Source organism: Phalangium opilio, unplaced genomic scaffold (genome assembly GCF_054372755.1).
Source record: "Phalangium opilio isolate 3A_F unplaced genomic scaffold, DU_Popi_V2 ptg000042l_1, whole genome shotgun sequence".
NCBI lineage: Eukaryota > Metazoa > Arthropoda > Arachnida > Opiliones > Phalangiidae > Phalangium > Phalangium opilio.
Window position 1 is genome coordinate 5,001 of NW_028324166.1, and position 12,510 is coordinate 17,510.

The following is a 12,510-nucleotide window of genomic DNA, read 5'->3' on the forward strand; positions in this document are numbered from 1 at the left end:
CATTTTCCAAAATGGCGGCACAAACACAAAAAGGCTTGAAATGTGTAAATCAGTTAAAATCAGTATATAATCCATATCAGTTTCATCAAAATAAATTATATTTAATCAAGGAACACTAATAATCAGTTTTAAACCTCGTTTCTAAAGATATCAGTCTGATTTTTCAATATGACACTCTAAACGGGTCAAGAGACAATATTCAATAAAAATATTCCGTTAAAAATTAAGATAATTAAGGTTTTAACCCTAATTAATGAAAATCAACGTAACTCGATACCAGGAAGTACTGCGAGGCCGTAGACCATAACCTTTACAGTCGCTACACAGTTAGGTTGAAACCAAAAACGCACAAGGCCGTAATTAGTGTAATAACTAATGAACCGCTAGTCGCACGATATTGGGACCACTTTCATTCGATTCCTTAGAGATTTCTACGTCCGAATCGGTTAATTAAAGTTTAATTAATTTAAATTTAAATGGCAAGAAGAGGTTGGAAAGAAGAAAAACTGAAAAAACGGGCTGCTTTTCGGGACGTTTAATTGCGTAGTTAATTAACGGTTGGTCGTAGAGAGACGCGACTAGCACCATCGGATTCAGGAGGTTTTAATCATTCAGATTAAGTGTATTTAATTTAATTAATTAAGTTAATTTCGATGGGAAATTAAAAATAACCGAAAATTGAAATTGCGAAAAATTCTCTCTCATCTCGGGTATCAACCACGTCTCCCGTCCGTAGACTTTTCATGCGTTTGCAAAGACTTTGTTTTGGAGTTTTTAAAATAGGTTTTTCCCTTAATTAAGGCGTCTAATTAAGGTATATTAACAAGGAAAATATATTTCCTGATTAATTTCAATGCGAGGAATCGGAAAAAAATGGTTTCAGAAGCGTACAGCCACATTTTCGGCCACCTTGTTCATTTTAGGCCGATTCGCGTATCACCAATCGATTTCTCATCTAAAATTAACCCGAAATCCATATCGGGTTAATTAATTTAGGCCTAATTTTAGGCCTAAAACGGGAAAAACATTACGTATCTGCTCTTCTAAGCTTCAAAATGTCTCTAAAATAACCCTATCCTACGTTGCACTTCGTAACTAACAGTAATCAGTAAAAAAATCGCCGTTAAAATCAATTAAAATAATTTTTAAGCCCAAATAATGAATTGGGTTTCGATTAATGGCACCCTGTTTTAAATGTACGGAAGGTTTAACGCTAGTAACTCACAGCGCTGCCACTACTGCGGGGTGAAAGAAAAAAAAGAGAGATTGAAATTTATCGCCTCTTTATTTTATGACGCGGCTAACCTGAAGCGCCAGCAAAGGCAGGGAGGAATAAGAGAGACCAATGTATTCACTTTTAAGTTTAGTTGACGTTTACGTCTACATTGATGAGAGGTTACAAATAGAAGGGGGGTAGACAACGGTAACGGGACTGACTCAAGGCGGAGGGATAAGCAATGTTGGAAAGGCGGAGGTCGAAAATAGTTCGGCGGGAAAGCTTGGACGAAACAAGTCGTACCACTGAGAGTCAACCGAAGCGAGGTTTGTCTGTCCGAATCAGTGTATTGGGACGCGAGGGGGCCGTCACTCCTTCAAATCTCATACACCTAGGTTTTCAAATCATTCAAATCACGTAAATCACTTCCCAAATCTAGAAAATCACTAAAATCGCTATGAAATCAATCAAATCAGTGAAATCACCATCCAAAGCAGTCAAATTAAGAATTCAAATCATTCAAATCAATGCCAAATCATTCGAGTCGTACCATAAGTAAATAAGATATGTGTTCCTTAAGTGTTAATGAGAGCTTGTCATGAAGTGACGTAGGAGAAAAGTCATAGATTCTCGTAAAGCGACGCGTGGTGACTGGGGCGCTGTCAAAGGTTTACCATAGACTAAATAGGAGGATGGACTGCAAAACCAGGTATAGAGTGCTGTCAGAAGCGCCGGTGTGACGTCACCCATGCTGTTTTCCCATAAAGAAAAAACGGTAACTGTCATGGCCGCCCATTGCGAAAGGCAGACTCGTGACGTTTAACCTTGGATCTGACGTCACAACTGACAGCACTCTATAGTCAATTCTCGCTTGTCGTTATTGAACTAGCTCTCATTAAGCCTTTGGCATTACGAAGTGTAGGTAGTGACTTACTTACGGAACATATCTTATAAACTTATGATCGTACAAATCATTCAAATCATTCAAATCACATTAATCGTATTGAAATCATCAAAATCGGTAGTGATTTCAAATCTCGTACGCTCTGATGCGTAGTGACGGTCCCCTCGCCATCTAAACTTGTTGAATTTGAGATCCGAGAACACCCAGCAATTGGCCATATTTATTTTGCTTCTAATTAAGTTAATTATCATTCAAATTTAATGAAAATTACAGTTAATAATCTCCATTAAGTGCTCTATCTAGATCTGCTTTCGAATTAGCTCTATCTATTACGGTTTAAAAGATATAGCGCTTTTAAGTTTTGTGTCGAGGGGTGGGTAAGCTAAACGAATGACGCAGTGGGTTGGTTAAACGAGTGAGATAGATAGAGCCATAAAATGGGAAAAACCTTCCGTATCTGCCCTTCTAAGGGTCAAAATGTCTCTAAAACACCCCTATCCTAAGCTAAACGTCATAACAGTAACACGTAAAGGTTAGAAGCAGAGTTACGAGCCTCCAAAGGTTAGTGTAACGGAGGGTATGGTGGTTATGAACATTTTCCTTAATTACTCGGCCCGTGTTTGTCGTAGCCCTAAGTTTTAAGTATCCTTGGAAAGGGGACAAATAGGACTAGGACATACTCAAAGGACATCCCCGTATCTCTAGTAGAACCAGAGTTACGAGCCTCCAAAGTTTAGTGTGAAAATTATAAGTAACAGTCTAACTAGAAGTGTGACGCTTCCCCCAGTTAAGCATTTTCCTTAATTACGGCTTCTAATTAAGCTAGATTAACAAGGAAAATATATTTCCTGATTAATTTCAAGGCGAGGAATCGGAAAAAAATGGTTTCAGAAGCGTATTAAAAAAGTTTCACTGAGTTTTCCATGAATTTTATTAAAAAATTACAAATTTGAATGAGTTTTCATTTTCATTTCTTTCCTTGGTGAGTATTTTTGAAACTGGCCTTCTTAGACTGGACCTGTCCTTCTTGCCCCGTTGGACTATAGGATCATAGAACCAGAGTTACGAGCCTGCAAAGTATAGTCTAATGTTAATCCTATGGTGGGGGTTTGATTGTTTACGTTTTGCTCAATTACTCGGCCCCTGTTTGTCCTATTCCTAAGTTTTTAGTATCGTTGGAAAGGGGACAAATTGGACTATAACATACTCAAAGGACAACCCCGTATCTCTAGTAGAACCGGAGTTAATGGGTGTTTTGTAAAATAAGTCCGTCTCAATTCAACGGAGCGAATGTTTATTAAAATTTTGCTTAATTACTCGACCGCCGTTTGTCGTAGCCCTATGTTTTTAGTATCGTTGGATGGGGGACAAATAGGACTACAACATACTCAAAGGACATCCCGTTATCTCTAGTAGAACCAGAGTTACAAGCCATAAAACCTAAGCCTAACGTAAACCATTTGGAGCCTGTACCTTTTGAGTTCTTTACATTTTAATGCTATAATAATTGGACACTATAATTAATTAAAGAGGTACTTACCAGGCACTAAGCGAAGTGTTTCTTGAGTTTCTTCAAACTGTAGGAGCCCACACAAAGTGATCTTTCAGCGGAGAACGAGCGGCTGTACAGCTCATTGCCATGCATATCTTTTGATAACAGTCTCTACTTGGATAACACGACTGGTTTTAAACGCCCCAAGTACTTTTGGGGGTTGTTTTGTATCCATTATGGAAGCGGGTTGCCCCAAATATTAAATTAAAATGCGTTAATTACATTTAAAAAGGCCTATCTTGTGTTCTACACTATCTAAACATTGCTTAAGCCTTGGTACTTTTCCATAATTATTGCTTTTTCGATTACCTTTGGCCTTTAAAACTCAATAAAAAACTAAAGTTTCTTTCGCGTAATCATGGTTTGAACACTTCTTAACCATTTTTAATTGCAATTAACGAAAGAACTTGGTTTAATTAAACTAAATAAAGGTGCAAACACGAAATGTCACACAGGAGCTAAGCACAGGCTGCCATGATGAACTCAGCTGATGCCGGCCACAGATAGGACCGGAAATAAGCACAGAGAATTAAGCATTGTTTAATAATATTTTAATGTCCTATAATGCTTTTAAAAACTAAAGGGGGGCTCACTGGACATTCTGGCCAATAAATATTGCGTAGTTTTGATTGATTACGACGTCACGACGGCAGTAACGACACAAAGAAGGCTATTCCAGCTATGAGTTTCTCCATTCTCGCTCTAGCTACACATATTCTTGCTACTCCGTCTATACTTGTATCTTGATAGGCGGGTTTCGCCATCTATATGTGGAAAATTGAACTGCATTGTGATTAATTAAAACTTTGTTGTTTCAAAGAAATAATTGCAGAATTACTTTTGCCTAAATAAGGTTTAGTTCTACCTGCAATCAAAATAATTATACATTGTAGTTTTAAATTCAAATAATATTTGAGTTTGTATTGTATAGATGTCGCAACACTATTAACGCAGCGGCTTTTTTTGAAATTTGAGATCCGAAAACACCTATACCATAAAATCTTATTTTGCTTCTAATTAAGTTAATTATCATTCAAATTAAATGAAAATTACGGATAATAATGCCCATTAACTCCTCTATCTAAATCTGCTTTGAAATTAACGCTATCTATTACGGTTTAAAAGATATAACGATTTATAGAATTCGGACTAATAGTGTGGCGACATCTATACAAGGCAAGCGCCGATGTTAAAAACTACAATGTTTAATTATTTTGATTACAGAAACAATTGAACCTTAAATAGTCGTAATTAACTACGTAATTATTTCTTTGAAACTTGAAAGTTGAAATAACATTAACGCAGTTCATTTATCTCGCTATAGATGGCGTAGCACCAAACTAACTAACGGTTTTCGCGTTGGAATTACATTGAAAATGTTTTTGGCTCTAATTCAGTTAATTATCATTCAAATTAAATGAAAATTACGGATAATAATGCCCATTAACTCCTCTATCTAAATCTGCTTTCAAATTAACGCTATCTATTGCGGTTTAAAAGATATAACGATTTATAGAATTCCGATAATAGTGTGGCGACATCTATACAAGGCAAGCGCCGATGTTAAAAACTACAATGTTTAATTATTTTGATTACAGAGGCAATTGACGCTTAAATAGTCGTAATTAACTTCGCAATTATTTCTTTGAAACTTGAAAACTTAAATAACATTAACGCAGTTCATTTATCTCGCTATAGATGGCGTAGCACCAAACTAACTAACGGTTTTCGCGTTGGAATTACATTGAAAATGTTTTTTGGCTCTAATTCAGTTAATTATCATTCAAATTAAATGAAAATTACGGATAATAATGCCCATTAACTCCTCTATCTAAATCTGCTTTCAAATTAACGCTATCTATTACGGTTTAAAAGATATAACGATTTATAGAATTCGGACTAATAGTGTGGCGACATCTATACAAGGCAAGCGCCGATGTTAAAAACTACAATGTTTAATTATTTTGATTACAGAAGCAATTGAACCTTAAATATTCGTAATTAACTGCGCAATTATTTCTTTGAAACTTGAAAGTTTAAATAACATTAACGCAGTTCATTTATCTCGCTATAGATGGCGTAGCACCAAACTAACTAACGGTTTTCGCGTTGGAATTACATTGAAAATGTTTTTGGCTCTAATTCAGTTAATTATCATTCAAATTAAATGAAAATTACGGATAATAATGCCCATTAACTCCTCTATCTAAATCTGCTTTCAAATTAACGCTATCTATTACGGTTTAAAAGATATAACGATTTATAGAATTCGGACTAATAGTGTGGCGACATCTATACAAGGCAAGCGCCGATGTGAAAAACTACAATGTTTAATTTTTTTGATTACAGAAGCAATTAAAGCTTAAATAGTCGTAATTAACTACGCAATTATTTCTCTGAAACTTTAAAGTTTAAATAACATTAACGCAGTTCATTTATCTCGCTATAGATGGCGTTGCACCAAACTAACTAACGGTTATCGCCATAGGAATTACATTGAAAATGTTTTTTGGCTCTAATTTAGTTAATTATCATTCAAATTTAATGAAAATTACAGCTTATGAAGATAATTAAGTGCTCTATTTAATTCTGCTTTCAAATTAACGCTATCTATTACGGTTTAAAAGATATAGCGATTTTAAGATATGTATAGCGTTGAAGACACCCAGCAAGGGGCCATAGGAAATACATTGAAAGTTTATTTTGCTTGTAATTAAGTTAATTATCATTTAAATTTAATGAAAATTACAACTAATGAAGATAATTAAGTGCTCTATTTAATTCTGCTTTCAAATTAATGCTATCTATTACGGTTTAAAAGATATAGCGATTTTAATATATGTATAGCGTAGAAGACACCCAGCAAGGGGCCATAGGAAATACATTGAAAGTTTATTTTGCTTGTAATTAAGTTAATTATCATTTAAATTTAATAAAAATTACAGCTAATGAAGATAATTAAGTGCTCTATTTAATTCTGCTTTCAAATTAATGCTATCTATTACGGTTTAAAAGATATAGCGATTTTAAGATATGTATAGCGAAGAAGACACCCAGCAAGGGGCCATAGGAAATACATTGAAAGTTTATTTTGCTTGTAATTAAGTTAATTATCATTTAAATTTACTGAAAATTACACCTAATGAAGATAATTAAGTGATCTATTTAATTCAGCTTTCAAATTAACGCTATCTACTACGGTTTAAAAGATATAGCGATTTTAAGATATATATAGCGTTGAAGACACCCAGCAAGGGGCCATAGGAAATACATTGAAAGTTTATTTTGCTTGTAATTAAGTTAATTATCATTTAAATTTAATGAAAATTACACCTAATGAAGATAATTAAGTGCTCTATTTACTTCTGCTTTGAAATTGACGCTATCTACTACGGTTTAAAAGATATAGCGATTTTAAGATATGTATAGCGTTGAAGACACCCAGCAAGGGGCCATAGGAAATACATTGAAAGTTTATTTTGCTTGTAATTATGTTAATTATCATTTAAATTTAATGAAAATTACAACTAATGAAGATAATTAAGTGCTCTATTTAATTCTGCTTTCAAATTAACGCTATCTATTACGGTTTAAAAGATATAGCGATTTTAAGATATGTATAGCGTTGAAGACACCCAGCAAGGGGCCATAGGAAATACATTGAAAGTTTATTTTGCTTGTAATTAAGTTAATTATCATTTAAATTTAATGAAAATTACAACTAATGAAGATAATTAAGTGCTCTATTTAATTCTGCTTTCAAATTAATGCTATCTATTACGGTTTAAAAGATATAGCGATTTTAATATATGTATAGCGTAGAAGACATCCAGCAAGGGGCCATAGGAAATACATTGAAAGTTTATTTTGCTTGTAATTAAGTTAATTATCATTTAAATTTACTAAAAATTACAACTAATGAAGATAATTAAGTGATCTATTTAATTCTGCTTTCAAATTAACGCTATCTACTACGGTTTAAAAGATATAGCGATTTTAAGATATGTATAGCGTAGAAGACACCCAGCAAGGGGCCATAGGAAATACATTGAAAGCTTATTTTGCTTGTAATTAAGTTAATTATCATTTAAATTTAATGAAAATAACACCTAATGAAGATAATTAAGTGCTCTATTTACTTCTGCTTTCAAATTAACGCTATCTATTACGGTTTAAAAGATATAGCGATTTTAAGATATGTATAGCGCTGAAGACACCCAGCAAGGGGCCATAGGAAATACATTGAAAGTTTATTTTGCTTGTAATTAAGTTAATTATCATTTAAATTTAATGAAAATTACAACTAATGAAGATAATTAAGTGCTCTATTTAATTCTGCTTTCAAATTAACGCTATCTATTACAGTTTAAAAGATATAGCGATTTTAAGATATGTATAGCGTTGAAGACACCCAGCAAGGGGCCATAGGAAATACATTGAAAGTTTGTTTTGCTTGTAATTAAGTTAATTATCATTTAAATTTAATGAAAATTACAACTAATGAAGATAATTAAGTGCTCTATTTAATTCTGCTTTCAAATTAACGCTATCTATTACGGTTTAAAAGATATAGCGATTTTAAGATATGTATAGCGTGGAAGACACCCAGCTAGGGGCCATAGGAAATACATTGAAAGTTTATTTTGCTTGTAATTAAGTTAATTATCATTTAAATTTAATGACAATTACAGCTAATGAAGATAATTAAGTGCTCTATTTAATTCTGCTTTCAAATTAACGCTATCTATTACAATTTAAAAGATATAGCGATTTTAAGATATGTATAGCGTTGAAGACACCCAGCAAGGGGCCATAGGAAATACATTGAAAGTTTATTTTGCTTGTAATTAAGTTAAGTATCATTTAAATTTAATGAAATTTACAACTAATGAAGATAATTAAGTGCTCTATTTAATTCTGCTTTCAAATTAACGCTATCTATTACGGTTTAAAAGATATAGCGATTTTAAGATATGTATAGCGTTGAAGACACCCAGCAAGGGGCCATAGGAAATACATTGAAAGTTTATTTTGCTTGTAATTAAGTTAATTATCATTTAAATTTAATGAAAATTACAACTAATGAAGAAAATTAAGTGCTCTATTTAATTCTGCTTTCAAATTAACGCTATCTATTACGGTTTAAAAGATATAGCGATTTTAAGATATGTATAGCGTAGAAGACACCCAGCAAGGGGCCATAGGAAATACATTGAAAGTTTATTTTGCTTGTAATTAAGTTAATTATCATTTAAATTTACTGAAAATTACACCTAATGAAGATAATTAAGTGATCTATTTAATTCTGTTTTCAAATTAACGCTATCTACTATGGTTTAAAAGATATAGCGATTTTAAGATATGTATAGCGTTGAAGACACCCAGCAAGGGGCCATAGGAAATACATTGAAAGTTTATTTTGCTTGTAATTAAGTTAATTATCATTTAAATTTAATGAAAATAACACCTAATGAAGATAATTAAGTGCTCTATTTACTTCTGCTTTCAAATTAACGCTATCTACTACGGTTTAAAAGATATAGCGATTTTAAGATATGTATAGCGTTGAAGACACCCAGCAAGGGGCCATAGGAAATACATTGAAAGTTTATTTTGCTTGTAATTAAGTTAATTATCATTTAAATTTAATGAAAATTACAACTAATGAAGATAATTAAGTGCTCTATTTAATTCTGCTTTCAAATTAACGCTATCTATTACGGTAAAAAGATATAGCGATTTTAAGATATGTATAGCGCTGAAGACACCCAGCAAGGGGCCATAGGAAATACATTGAAAGTTTATTTTGCTTGTAATTAAGTTAATTATCATTTAAATTTAATGAAAATTACAACTAATGAAGATAATTAAGTGCTCTATTTAATTCTGCTTTCAAATTAACGCTATCTATTACGGTTTAAAAGATATAGCGATTTTAAGATATGTATAGCGTTGAAGACACCCAGCAAGGGGCCATAGGAAATACATTGAAAGTTTATTTTGCTTGTAATTAAGTTAATTATCATTTAAATTTAATGAAAATTACAACTAATGAAGATAATTAAGTGCTCTATTTAATTCTGCTTTCAAATTAATGCTATCTATTACGGTTTAAAAGATATAGCGATTTTAATATATGTATAGCGTAGAAGACACCCAGCAAGGGGCCATAGGAAATACATTGAAAGATTATTTTGCTTGTAATTAAGTTAATTATCATTTAAATTTACTGAACATTACAACTAATGAAGATAATTAAGTGATCTATTTAATTCTGCTTTCAAATTAACGCTATCTACTACGGTTTAAAAGATATAGCGATTTTAAGATAGGATAGGGTTATTTTAGAGACATTTTGAAGCTTAGAAGAGCAGATACGTAATGTTTTTCCCGTTTTAGGCCTAAAATTAGGCCTAAATTAATTAACCCGATATGGATTTCGGGTTAATTTTAGATGAGAAATCGATTGGCGATACGCGAATCGGCCTAAAATGAACAAGGTGGCCGAAAATGTGGCTGTACGCTTCTGAAACCATTTTTTTCCGATTCCTCGCATTGAAATTAATCAGGAAATATATTTTCCTTGTTAATATACCTTAATTAGACGCCTTAATTAAGGGAAAAACCTATTTTAAAAACTCCAAAACAAAGTCTTTGCAAACGCATGAAAAGTCTACGGACGGGAGACGTGGTTGATACCCGAGATGAGAGAGAATTTTTCGCAATTTCAATTTTCGGTTATTTTTAATTTCCCATCGAAATTAACTTAATTAATTAAATTAAATACACTTAATCTGAATGATTAAAACCTCCTGAATCCGATGGTGCTAGTCGCGTCTCTCTACGACCAACCGTTAATTAACTACGCAATTAAACGTCCCGAAAAGCAGCCCGTTTTTTCAGTTTTTCTTCTTTCCAACCTCTTCTTGCCATTTAAATTTAAATTAATTAAACTTTAATTAACCGATTCGGACGTAGAAATCTCTAAGGAATCGAATGAAAGTGGTCCCAATATCGTGCGACTAGCGGTTCATTAGTTATTACACTAATTACGGCCTTGTGCGTTTTTGGTTTCAACCTAACTGTGTAGCGACTGTAAAGGTTATGGTCTACGGCCTCGCAGTACTTCCTGGTATCGAGTTACGTTGATTTTCATTAATTAGGGTTAAAACCTTAATTATCTTAATTTTTAACGGAATATTTTTATTGAATATTGTCTCTTGACCCGTTTAGAGTGTCATATTGAAAAATCAGACTGATATCTTTAGAAACGAGGTTTAAAACTGATTATTAGTGTTCCTTGATTAAATATAATTTATTTTGATGAAACTGATATGGATTATATACTGATTTGAACTGATTTACACATTTCAAGCCTTTTTGTGTTTGTGCCGCCATTTTGGAAAATGGCGGGAAACTAAATTTAACGATAGGGCTCAAACTACGAATCCGATCTGTACGGGGTTACTCGCGTTGGATTCCCCATCAAATTATCTATAAAATGACGTAAAGAAAGTTTCAAAATTCTTTATAGAATTTGCATAATTGCACTTTTAAATTTTCAAGTTTGGAGGTCAATAGTTCAAAACCTATCAGTCGTACGAGCTCAAAACTAACATTTTCGGCTTTTTCGGACTCTTTTTTGTATATTCAAGTTAATTCAAGCCATAAATTAAATTTAATTAGGGTTTAAAATCGAAAATGAAAATTGAAAGTAAAAATGACAGAGATCTGAAATTCAAAAAACCCGCCTAGCCAGTCACAAGTATTTACGGAGTAGCAAGAATGTAGACAGTTTGAGCGAGAATGGGCAACTACATCCCCGGAAAGGCCTTCTTTGTGTCGTTACTGTCGTCGTGACGTCGTAACTAATCAAAAATACGCAATATTTATTGGTAAAAATGTCCAGTGACCTCTCTTTAGTTTTTAAAAGCATTGATAGGACATTAAAATTCTATTATACAATGCTTAATGCTCTGTGCTTATTTCCGGTCCTATCTCAGGCCGGCATCAGCTTAGTTCAGCCCAAGGTCTGTATACCGCTTCGCATTATTAGGTCGGAGCATCCTTCAGGGGTGGTAAGCGGGAGATTCTCCTTTTTGTAGTAGGGGGGCTCTAGTAATTTTTTCCCTTACTATGACGTCTTACGTGGGCTAGAAACAAGAATCCGCGGTGGCTGCGTCCAGAGAGAAAACGTCTCTCTACTTTGAAAATTGTATACCCCCTTTCTTCTTCACCCCTACCTAACTTTCAATGGTTTAGGGAGAGGGCGAGGCCGATTATCCGTTATAAATTCAAATCTTAGGCGGTAACGGCGCGTTGCTAATTCTTTCTGAAAGGTAAATATTATTTACGTCATGAACTTTTAATTTAATGTAAGGTTTTACAAATCTACGAACTATTATAAGAATGAATTATTGCCATCACCTTTCAAAGCTGACGATGATAAAATGAAAATGAAAAAAGTTACTACTTGAAATAAAATTTGATACAAAATACTTGGTCTTCTCATTTTAAATGTAGGTCTATTATGTGTATTATGTGTACATTATAATTATCCTAAATAACGGTGCACATAATTTATTTAATATAGCAATTTTGAATGCAAAAAGACCTTCGTGTTTACACGTATATAAAGGCCATTAACGTCGATTAACGTCGTTCTCCTTTTTCCGGACATACAAACTTTATATCTCATATAAGACAGATCGCGTATTCTTTGGCGCCCACGTATGACGTCAATGAAAAGAGCTAGACGAGAGAGGTAGCTAGAACGGTAAACCGTAAAATCCCAACACCGAATACGCCCGCCTTGAGTTCAGCCTGGCACTGCTTAGC

The 12,510-nt window shown here is 33.3% G+C and overlaps 1 long non-coding RNA gene across 1 annotated transcript; it reads right to left on the bottom strand.

Annotated features, from left to right (window-relative positions):
• Window positions 1-3,033: 3,033 nt before the first annotated feature.
• LOC149677969 (uncharacterized) lies at window positions 3,034-4,401 on the bottom strand. The gene is made up of 2 exons (XR_016365992.1): window positions 3,661-4,401; window positions 3,034-3,190 (listed from the first exon to the last, which is right to left on the bottom strand). It is a non-coding gene; the product is annotated as an uncharacterized LOC149677969 (long non-coding RNA).
• Between the last annotated feature and the right edge of the window lie 8,109 nt (window positions 4,402-12,510).